The sequence below is a fragment of the Diospyros lotus genome, chromosome 12 (assembly GCF_014633365.1).
Source record: "Diospyros lotus cultivar Yz01 chromosome 12, ASM1463336v1, whole genome shotgun sequence".
NCBI lineage: Eukaryota > Viridiplantae > Streptophyta > Magnoliopsida > Ericales > Ebenaceae > Diospyros > Diospyros lotus.
This window is the reverse complement of record NC_068349.1, coordinates 16,269,743-16,282,208: the sequence shown is the minus strand read 5'-3', so window position 1 is coordinate 16,282,208 and position 12,466 is coordinate 16,269,743.

Below are 12,466 nucleotides of genomic sequence, written 5' to 3'. Positions count from 1 at the left end.
TTTTCTTGTGCCATAAATAAATCTCTTAGTGGACGACCTGGACTCATCTAGAAAATATAAATTTAAATTTGGACTATAACTGCACTCGTACACTGATGAGTATAAACCTCTCACCAAAATAAAGGAAAAAAATATATAAAATTTTTATTGTGTTTTGTTTTGTGGTTTTTTTATTGTAGGGTGAGAGTGCAGCCACATGCCTTGACATTGTGTGGGTTAATCATGACGTGCAATACATTTTTTTTTTTTTGGTGATTATTAATTAGGTATGGGGTCTAAGCTAGAGTATCTAATGATATATAATGTTATATTCGAGTTTGGGCCTTAGATATCCGAATGGAAGGTGATGTATTCGAATAGGAGCAAGAATATCCGGATGGGAGAGTAAGGTCTTCGGATATGGGGAGGAGATATCCGAATATGGCATGTAGTATTCAGATATGGTGTTGTTTTGGCCTTGAAATATTTGAATGAAGCTTGAGATATCCAAATATGGTGTTGATTTTGGGCCATGGTATCCAAACAGGCAAGGTGTATTCAAATATGCTAGATTTGGAGGGATATATGGATAGCTTGACGCATATTCTGATGTCCTCCTTGAGTTCTTGAGTGTGGTATTCAAATAAAAGGGCTAGGTATTTTGATACCCCCCTTGGAAATGGCATGATATCTGAATACAAAAAAAAAGTTATAAACCACCGCTAAATGCAAAAAAAACCGCCGCTAAATGCCAGTTTTTTTGTAGTGTCTGGTTATCCCTTTTCAACCCGATTTCAACCTTGATGTAGCCAGAATATCTCAAAACATAAAAGTTATAGATCTTTTTCTTATCATTCCATCGCATCTCGAAACATCTCAATCAAAGCTTAGATGAGAGAGTTAATCTCATATTACGAAGCAATGTCGAAACTGTCCAAAATCGCCTCTATAACGACCTAGATTTACACCTCAATCTTTATTTACATCAGCTGAAGCAAATTGATTAACATTTCACATCTCAGGGGCTCTTACATACATACCATAGCATCAGCTAAACAAATCTAATGAAACACCCCCATCTGAGCCCCTGTTCACACTCACCTCTAAGGATCTTTTCGGTCGGGTGAGCCCCGTACACATGGCTATCGGCAAGGATCCGACACCACTGAATCTTCCCTCGGACTTTCCTTCCTTAACCTGGAATGATGTTAAAACAAAGTGAGCCACAAGGCTCAGCAAGTATAATTAAAACGAGAGGAATCAATCACCACAACTAGCATTAACAAAGCTTCCCATATTCGTTCCCCACGTCATGTCATAAGTTATTGCATATATTCAATATACCCATATCAAGTTCCACAAGTTTGTGTGGCACGTATTCATAATTATGCATATGGCCAATCAGGTCGAGTTCATATTGTATACCGTGCACTGTCATGCACATTCACACTCACATTACTTTTCTTTACAACATGTATTCTTGTGGAAGGTTCCATATCATAATGCAACACATGCATATGCTCAACAAAATACAAACAGCCCTTAGGCTCACACATGTCAATATGCTCAATGATACCATATGCAATATCATAACCCATAATACTCATCAACCATACGTCACCCTCTTTGGCATGGCAACACACGCCTAACTTGCCCAAACGTCACCGGCATAGCGATAGCAATACCCTCACTCAGAGGCCGAGCAGACAATCACCCATCATAATCCTCACTGAATAATCACATATATACAATGTCATGCATGATCATATGCAACTAACACCATCATGTACATGCAAGGTCTTTACATAGTTGTTATGGGAATATTTTTTCTGATTATTCCAAGCAAAAGCCCATATGTTCCACGTTATGAAATCCACGTCATTGAACTCATATTTGTACGTTTCCAACACATTTATGGCATAAGATATTAGCCCAATATTCACAAATCAACATGTTGTTCCATATGATTTCGGGTTCAGGATATGAACCCCTATACAACACAAGTATTTGTACCACTTTACTTTCAAGATTAAGGACACCGCCCGTTGTTACTCACATAATTGGCGAGTCCAGCATATTTGACATTATTGAAGATTAGACGTAGGCTAGTCAGCTGACCGCCACAATCACATCGAATCACCCTAACTCTCTAAGAACCTAACCCACATCGGTTCGACATCATTCCCAAAGGAATAGGGGCGATACAAAGCCCCGTGGCAGTTAGAAATAATATCACTAGGGGTCACCTATTTAGTTCAAACTCTCTGTTCATAGATTCGACAACAACTCACGTATTATAAAGTGGTTACCAAGCGTATTTGCATTATTAATGCGTAGTACCGAATCATGGTAAGAGAGAGATTAAAATACGAGAAACCACGGAGACTCTCACAGGAAATTAAGAACATGAGAGGATGGTTAGAAACTTGCCTTTACTTAGCTAATCCTTGCCTCTTTTGTGCTCCCAATGCGAAGTAAAATGTTCTATATGAGATAACAAGATAACGACTCAAATTAATTAAATCTAACCGCATAATCCACATAATTTAACCATGTAAAATTCGTAATTTAAATATATAACACCTCTAGTAATTTAACCCACTTATCGGGATATTTTAAACACCAAATAGCCTTGAAAACTCCTTAATTTTCTCACTTTCCTTCTCTTTTCCTCCTTATTTTCCCATTTTCCCTCCCATTTTTCCAACTGTTGCACCCCAATTCTTCTTCTCCTTCTTCCTTCCATTTCCTCTTCTATTTTCTGCCTCGAGACTATCCGATTTGGGCTTTAAAAAGCCAAAAACAAATGGCTAGGACACAGTCACGTGGCAGCTGCTGGGCTGCACTGGTAGGCCACTGCCTCAGGGCCGAAATGATGTCATTTCAGCCCTCTCCTTGGCTGAATAAAATCAGCCTTTTCTCCCAGCTCGCGAGCCTCCACGCAGAATTGAACCCGCGACCACCTCCCTCGCACACACACCCACGACCGCCCGCGCCAACTGCTCCCTCATACATATAACACATTTCATTAAATTTAAAGGGACTTCAAGGCCCTTCCCCAAAATTACTTCACTGCCTCCAAGTTTCCAAAATTGGCACTCACGCCCCACACTTCTTTTATCTTTTATTTTACTTGCGACCCAAACTTTTCAGGAATCTCCAATTCAATTTATTTTATTCTCATAAATACTCCCAAAATAAGATAATTAATTGCCTTTATTACATATTCCCTCAAAACAATATAAATAAAAATTTTCTCTTAAATCCTCAAATATTCCATAATAACTTCAAATACCAAAATTAATAATCATTATTTATCTCCCAAATTTTGGGATGTTATAGCCTAATTATCTCTGTTTTTCATTTAATGCCTCATTTTGCTTCCTAAATCAAAATATAAGAATAATGAGTACATTTAGACACCAAATAAATATAAAAGACCAAAAATTAAGGGAGTATTCGGATATAATGCTTGAGTTGGCCAAGGTTTCTGAATATGGGTGATATATATTTAGATGCGGGGTTGCTAGTTGTGGATGGTATCTAAATAAGTGGTTTAGCATTCGGATACCCTAGGCTCTCAATGTGTCTTCCATTCGGATAGGGGGATAGGCATTCAGATACCCCTTTGCTATTTTGTGCCATGTATTCGGATACGCCTCTATGCATTCGGATATGTATTTTTGTGGCTTGTATTCGAATACCCTAGGCTATGGTTGTGTCTTATATTCAGATAGGAAGCATGGTATTCAAATATTCCTCTTGGTTTTTACTTTCTTGTATTCGAATGATTTCTCATACATCCGAATATGCTCTTTCATATTCGGATAGCCCCTAGTGTATTCGGATAAGCCTTTTCTAGAAGCGACTTTCTAGGCTACTTTCTTGACTTAGATCCCAATTTTTAGGGCAATAGTGGAGACTTTTCGTCCAGTATTGCCATGCGTCCAAACCCTCTGTAACACCCCGCCTTGCCGGGCGTGTCACTATAAGGTGGTTTTCAGGATTTTTTTTTTCCCAAGTCTGTCACACGCGGCGCCATGAGAACAATCTTCACATGCAAATAAAACACCCGTTGCATAAAATGGCCAGTGCCCATGGTGATTTCAAGAGCAACCTTCACATGCAGGTAATAATCCCGAGAACCCTAGTCTTGCCCGTTTAGCTAACAAGATCCATAGTCTCAACTAAACGAGTCATAACATACGCAGCGGAACATATTATCGTAACATAAATACCATGGCCTACCACAAGGTTCATACATTGCGAGATACGTATTACAACATAATAAAATGAAAATAACGCTATCATGCGCTTGTTCGTACATATATCAAAATAAATTCCAACAATCGAAACGATACATCAACTAACACCCCCAACACTAATGGCCCTCAATCGGCCCTTCTTTGTCCTTGCAGCAGTTCTTGGCTGGAACATTGAACTTTCCAGGGGCATAACCCAAATTAGATTATAAAATCATCTAAGTGATGGCATGATAAACTGAATGCATGAATAACACATGTATATGACATATAAGACAAAAATCACATGCAACATGTCTTGTAACGACCCATTAAAGGGTTTAGATTTTATTTTGAAATTACTGAATTTCTTAATTAGTATTGTTTGGAGGATTTTTGCCAATTAATTGTTAATATGGCAATCTAGAGATTTTAATTGAGAAAATAGCATTTAATTATTTATTTATTTTTGAAATTAAATGCAAGGACTTGAAGGTCATTTAAGAAGTTGTTATTTATTTAATTTAGTTAATAAGAGTTATTAAGAGATTAGTGATTCCATCCGTGAGAAGATTGGCATTAGAGTCTCCTGGATATAGTAGGAGAAGGAGAAGGGCATTAGGTTTCCTATAGACATATGTATATATGTATAGCCTCATTAGCCTTAGTTTCTTCACGCCGCTGAAAGAGAGAAAAATCGTGAAGAACAGAGGAGCCAAGAAGCAGTAGCAGATTCAAAGTCTTGCATAGGAGTCTCTTTTGGCGATCGTTAGGGTTCGATCAGAGAGTCTAAGGCAAGTATCCTTCCCCTGTAATCCTTTCTTACAGGTCTTGATTGAGTTTGATATCAGATTTCCAGAATTGAATCAGTTCCAGTGTATGTATATATATATGTGCGTTACAATGAGTTATATCAGTTCAGTGCATGTTATATATATATATATATTTACATGCGTATAGTGAGTTCATAGCAGGCATGCATAATTTCTTTCAGCAATTCTCATCAATATTGTTGTTGAATCATTCTCAAGTTTGTTTGGAATCAGTTGGGATTTGTTTTCTCAAGTTTTCTTTCGGAATGGTGTAGTAATGTTAAGTTTGTAAATCAAGATATCATCTCTGTTCGTGAGTTATGTCTGATAAGATTCCAGTCATTCGAATGAGTCTTGTGTCATTCGAATGAGTTCCAAAGCATCCGAATAAGTTTCAGTGTTATCGTAAGCTTTTCCCTTATAATATTCTAGTCATTCGAATGAGTTTTTTTTGCCATTCGAATGAGTCATGTGTTATCATATCATTCGTATGTGTTTTTGGTTTGTCATTCGAATGAGCTTCCTTGTCATTCGAATGAGTCCTTGAAGATGTGAGTAAGCTGTTGCTTTGTATAGTCTAGCATTCGAATGAGCCTTCTTGTCATTTGAATTATCCATAAATTGATTCGAATAAAGTTACTGTTGCATTCGAATGAGTCGCTTTTTGCCAGTTCAAAAGTTGGAAATTTTCAAAATTCATTCGAATGAATTTGTGAGTCATTCGAATGAGTCCATGATCAGATCCGAATAGCCTTGTTATATATCATCTATCATTCGAATGAGCCTTCTGTCATTCGAATGAGTCTCTATCATTCGAATGAGTTTTCTGCCATTCGAATGAGCTTGCTGAAATCCATTTTTTTTCATTCAAATTGCTTCCTTTTGCTTCCTCAATCATCCAAATAGTATCAAATGGCATCCGAATGGCTTCCAATAAATTCTTGATTCAAGTCTTAAATTTAATATAAATATTCAATTATTCAAATATTGAATTTTTATGCCAAGATATGATAAAATCCAATATGCCATGCCTATACTCAGAAATTTCAAAATATTTGAATCTCAATATAGTTGATAAAAATCATATACCATGTTTAGCAGTTAATTATGACATAATCAGCATTATTTTGTGAGATTATGTGCATACATATTTGTATGAGCATTGAGCATGACTTTATGTGGAGCACTACATATCGTGTGCTAGCATTTATATGAGCATTGCATTATGCACGCCAGGCGGCTTGTCCGCGGGGATCCCACTAGTACCAGTTCAATTATATCTCAGTTATGAGTTGCTCGCCTGATGTCGACCAGGGAGCTAGGGGCATATTGCCCAAAGTATGTGCTTACAGTTTTTATGTTTACAGGACTCAGATCAGTCAGGTATGTATTACAGTTATGTGGGCCTACGTGCTAAAGTTGCATACCTGCATTTAGTTACAGTTATGTGCATTACATCTTATAAATGCCATCCAATGATTATTATATCTCTCAGTACAAGTTCAGTAAGTATTTTTTATCAGTATCGATATTCTTCGATTCAGCTTCAGTTATTCTTTCCAGTTTATTACTTGCTGAGCTTTGTAGCTCACTTTGTACTCTTCACCATTCCAGGTCCTAATGGGGGAGTACCAGATGTGGGGCCTAGCAGCAGTGTCCAGTAGTGTGTGTACGTGGAGCCGCTCAAGACCAAAGATGTCTGGGAGTTGTTAGTTTATTAGTTAGTGCTTGATCAGTTTAGATTTATTTTATATTCTAGTTAAGGGATTTTCCCTTAGACGTAATTTATGGTTTTCAGTTATTGACTCAGAGTTTTATTTCAGTTGATTGAGATGTTCATTTTGGTATCAGATTTCAGTTTATCAGTCAGTTTATTTTATTATCTCCAGTAGCACCTCTTCTTGGGCAGTTCTAGGAGAGGGGGTGTTACATGTCTAACATAAGAAATCTCCCTGACATACTCAACCTCCCATGGAAAATTTCATTCCACACACCATTGGGGTTGACCTTGCCGCGACATACTTAATCCCTGAGTGCCTTACCGTGTCACCCGATCACCTGGATTAACCTTGCGCCATTCTCAAGAAGACCCCACCCCGATAACAATAACACAAAATTAAAACCTCGGTGATATGAAAAGAAAAACATACCATGTACCAAATCTTCAAGAAATTAAACAATCGATGCAATATTCCAATCGTACGGTATATAAGTACATAAGTAAACACCTATACAAAGTATCTTAAATTTCAGAGGCGTAACTACTTACCTGAAGTCACAACCAACACCTCAAGACACTTTCAAACAATAGTAAGACTAGATTCGAACCTCTCACCTTAATTCGGAAAAAGCTAATTTTTGCCTCGAAAATTGTGTAATTCCTTTCTTCTAATAGTCAAGTCATCCCCGTGCTCCACGCGCCCTTACGCGCCAAGCGAGTGGGTTGCGACTGAAGTCCGCTCGTGCTGGTCACGCGCCTTGTCTTCTCCGACTTCCTTCTCCAGCGACAGCGGTCTGCAACAACTTCAAACAACCAAACAACTTATACGGCCTTGAAGCTCTTGAAGAGGTGATCCTAGGGGTACCCTCTATCGTCCGAAAAAGCCACCGGAAAGGCCTCAAATGGTCGTTTATAGGGTCAGCTCCGGCGAAGCCCTATTTTCCGGCCAAGCTTCTGAAACCCTTAAAACCTACACCAAAACCTCCCAAATTTTCCAAAAAAACTCCCTAGCACTCAAGGAACAAAAGCCCCTTATTCCAAAGGCTCAATTCTTGCTGAAACACGGCCAACCAACTTTGATTTTGTTTTGAAACCCTTGGCCATTCGAACCCTATTTATACCCGATTTCGACCAGTTCGTCGACCAATAGAAAGCTTTCCTACCTCCTAAGCTTCGAATATGATCATTAGAAGCCCCAAAATCAAACCAAATCATGATGAAATTGCTTCAAAATTTTCGGCCAGATTCGATTTTTCTTTAAAAATTAATTCCCATCGATTTGCCATAGATCTCAGCCAATAGCTAGGTTCAATCGAACCATCATGGCCTGGAGATCATTTTGATGCCCTTTGCAAGTTCCGACGATGGCCGCCGCAAAGTTGGCCGGTGATTTGCAGGTTTCACACCCAACTTTCGATAATTGCACTTCCACCCCCTAAACTTTGATATTTCACGATTATGCCCCTTTCACTCAGACCCTAGACTTCTCACCTATTCCATTAGACCCCTCAAGTTTAAAATGTGTCAATAAACCCTTAAAAGTCTAGAAAAATCCTCGTTTTGACCACCCTCCACTAATTTCTAGATTCTGAACTTTGGCCCGAATGCCCCTAATTGCAAAATTTTAACCCAAAACCTTTGTAAATCTCTCGATTTTGACATCCCATAATTCTTTGAATATTTTTACCCTCCAAGTTTTGTCTTGGTTTGGTCTCTTGCCTTTTCGTTCAAGTTTTGAATATTACACATTGGCCCAAAACTTTGATAAATTTTATTTTGACCCAACAACTTCCAAAAATACCCTTAATATTAATTACTGGATATTACACCCTCTCATCTTTGTCTCTTGACTATATAATGAGAGGGAATATTAAGAGAAGAGAAAGATTTACAGAGGCTCAATAGAGAGTAGGAAAAAAAAGAGAAAGCCGGAGAAGAAGAGAAAGAAGAAGTAGTCGTCGACCAATGTAAAGATCTGGAAAAAAATAAAATAAATAATCAAAAAATATAAATAAAATATAAAATATAAAAAGAAAAGGGGGAGGCGCGCGGGCCCTTCCTAGAAATTCTCTCTCTCTCTCTCGAATTTTTTACCGATTTCTCACAATTCGGTCGATTGATCTTTCATTCGGCTTTATTTTCACCATTAAAGAGCTCCCAATCTACAAGGGGCTAAGTGCTTTGGTATGGTTTTCGTTGGTTTTTGCTACTGTTTCGTGACATGTTTAAACTCATATCTACGAAGATCTAATCATTGGATGTGGTTGGTTTTGGGGTATGTTGGTCAGAATAGTCAAGGGTGTCGGATGGTGGTCTCGGATCACCGAAAATCGCCAGCCACGATGGTTGGTTGTGACTGGCAGTGAGTATCTATTTTTCGCCAAAAATTAAACCTTAGATCTATGAAAATCTAGCCATCCAATCTTAGTCATTTTTGGGTATGTTGGTCCCCTTGGTGTAGCGCACCTCATGGTAGCCTCCGTTTGTCGAAAAAGTTACCGACGACTGGCGAACGGCAATGGCCAAAATGCATCCCTATGTTGGACGAAAATTAATTTTTAGATCTACTAAAATCTAATCGTATGATGGCTCTCATTTTGAGATATGTCGATGTTCATGGCGAGGGTTTTGAATCAGTATGTTCGTCGGCCATATTTTGCCGGCCAATGACAACAGAATATGTGAAAAAAGAAGGAAAAAAATAAAGAAAAGAAAAAGGGGGTTGGGTTGAGTAAGGTTTTGGCCTAAGATGGCGAGGCCTGATTAGGTTAGAGGATGGCTCGATGTGTTGGGCATGGTTTGACCCAGTTGTGGCAACCCTTGGGCTAGCCCACTCGACTTGTTTTCCTTTCTTGTCGCTTGTCCGTGAACCTAGGATAACTTGGTTAGGTTAGTCCTACTTAAGATATCAACGTCAATCTAATTTGGGTTCTCTTTAAGTCTCTTGGAATTGGCAATGTGACTAGCGAGTCACTTTATTGATCAGAGTTCTAAGGACGACGCCCTATTAGATTATTTCAAGACCGAGCAAGACTGACCCTGAGTGTGTTCTAGGCTAGCCTATGATGATAACTTGGGTTTACCCCAAATCTTGATTTATGATGGATTCATTTTATTCTGAGGCTAGCACATTGCAAATCTTTTTTTTAAGCCATTTATTAAATTACTAATTAAATTAATTATTACGCTTTTAAAAATTTATCAATTAAGTTATAAATATAAATATAAATATATATGTATTTTGAAAAAGAAAAATTTTAAAATATTATCTATATTAAAAGAAATCTAGTTTGTGGGTGAGTATAGAAATATATATATATTATTTTTATTGCAGCCTATAAGTGGGTGTGTAGTTTCACTATACACTTATGCATAGCATGTACATGATGATAGAGTCGATGGCTAAGCTCGACAAATTCCATGGTGTCAAATTCAAATATTGTGCGGGCTAAGGTATAAAATAATGAATTTAGGGTGTTAGGCAATGGTTAGGATTTTCGGTAATTTTCATTACGTCGCTATTTGTATTACCCAAAAGTGACCACCCTGTTTTATTCATTATAGGTTTAGATTCTTAGGATTTCGCTCGATCTTCTCCTTAGGCTCGGACTTGAGTAATTCCTTCCCAGGCGAGTAAACAAGATATGTTATGATTACCTTATATTGTGCATGTATATACTGTTCCATGCATAATTTGTATATGATTTTTATATACAGATCATAGAAAAACACTTTTAAATGTTTCTAAAATGCATGAAATATTTTCATCCTACTCGGAGAGACATAAGGATAAAGATTATAAGTGATACCCTAACTAATTTCTTGACTTGAGAATGTGAAATATTGAATGATATGGTGTATTTTAGGCACCGCATGAAATGATAAATGGTTATGATTTGTGCATTAAGTAGGGTATCATGTGCATTATTAGAAGACTAACTGGTAGATTCCCTAGTGACTCACAACAGGAAAAGATCATGGTACTATGAGGCTTGGTATGCCAAGGCCATGAGAGACACGGATAGTATGTTTCAGCACTGTTATCACGTGGGTTATTATGGTATCATAGTCTGATGATGATGTATGTGCCAGTATATGTACTTGTGTGCATGTGTGTATAGGTGCTAGGCCAGTTTCTACTAGTGGGTCCTCAAATTCGGTGTATGTATCGCATATAAAAGTATATGAGACTTAAGTGGTTAGGTGAGCAACTTATGGGGGTTGTCTCTAGGCACCTACTTTTCCTGCACTATGTTTTTCTTTGAACCTCAAATTATGTAAGCTTATGGTACATATACTCGTTCATCTTATTATTATGTTATTGTATTTATGATGTTCATCTTAGCATTTTTATTGCATACTCTCCTAGTGGGCATAACATACTTTATACTTGCGAGTCCACAAAACTCACCCATTTTTTTTTAAAAAAAAATTAATTTTAGGAGATTCTTCTTTTGAATATTGGTTCAACAAATCTTCTGGTATGATGTCAGACCTCTTTTGATTCCTGATTTGATATAGGATGCTCTGTGGAGACGCGTACTTATTGTTGAGTCTTTTCTTTTGTGGTACACAATTGTGTCAAAAGCCCGCGATATGGGACTATATATGTAATTATGATAGTAGGATGATGGATATTCATTTTTGTAGCTGTTGTATATGAGATATCAAGATTTTTGTGGGAAGTTGATATAGTATTTTAATTCCTGTCTCTATATTTTGTCGATGTTATTAATGCTTATAGAAAATCAAACTAGAGAAGAGGCTTACTAATCCACGGTGGGGCCACTGGGCCTAGGGATTAGTGTTAGTCAGGATCTATTAGAAATCGAGTCGTGACATCCAAGCTTATGGATACGGTCTCTTCTTCACATATTAGGCACGCATCTACCCATCCTTGCTTCTATAGCCTCCATATTTAGCTCGTGAGAGGCTCTGCCACTTTCTCGTTTTGTTTATTTCTTTACTGTGATGTTGAATTACTGGAGGTCGTAGATGAGGTTTTATTTGAGGATTATAGGCTTGTTATTTGAGATTATAGGCTTATTATCCGCCAGTTTTCTCCATGTTGGTTGGATCCTTGCTCAAATGGTGAGTCTCTTCTTGTGAGCTTTGAAGGGCTCAGTTTCCCTTCTGTTTTGTTGTTGGAATGAAGCTAGGTTGTTTTTGGTGGGTAGATTCTCGTTGGAGTGTGGTTGTGGCCAAGAGTATAGTGCATGTGGTCTCTATAATTTTATTTCCAGTATATTGTCATTTCAAATGCATGCAAGGGCTTGGGATTATGCATTGGGGGTTCCATGTGACTGGTGTGCTTGGCCAAGGGCATGATAAATGGTTTTAAATATCTAGGTTAGCTAGTCAAGAGCACTACATCATATGTGACTTTTTATGTGGGTGAGCAGAGCTTGATGCATGGTTTTATGAGGGCTATATATCACGTTTATGCTCATTATGCCACTGCATTATTTTTGTACATTGCATGGTTTTTGGCATTGTGTAGGTGTGTTGTGTGTTGGGTTTACGAATGTGGTTGGTGTGTCGGGTTTTATGAACAATTATTCCATGCCAGTTTTACGGACGCGGTTGGCGTACCATATTTTACAGATGGTTATTTGGGTTTACGGATGCGGTTGGCATGCTGGATTTTATGAATGGTTATTTTGTGCAGGGCTTTTGGATGTGGTTACAAACGTGTTTAGTGTGCCATGCATTTT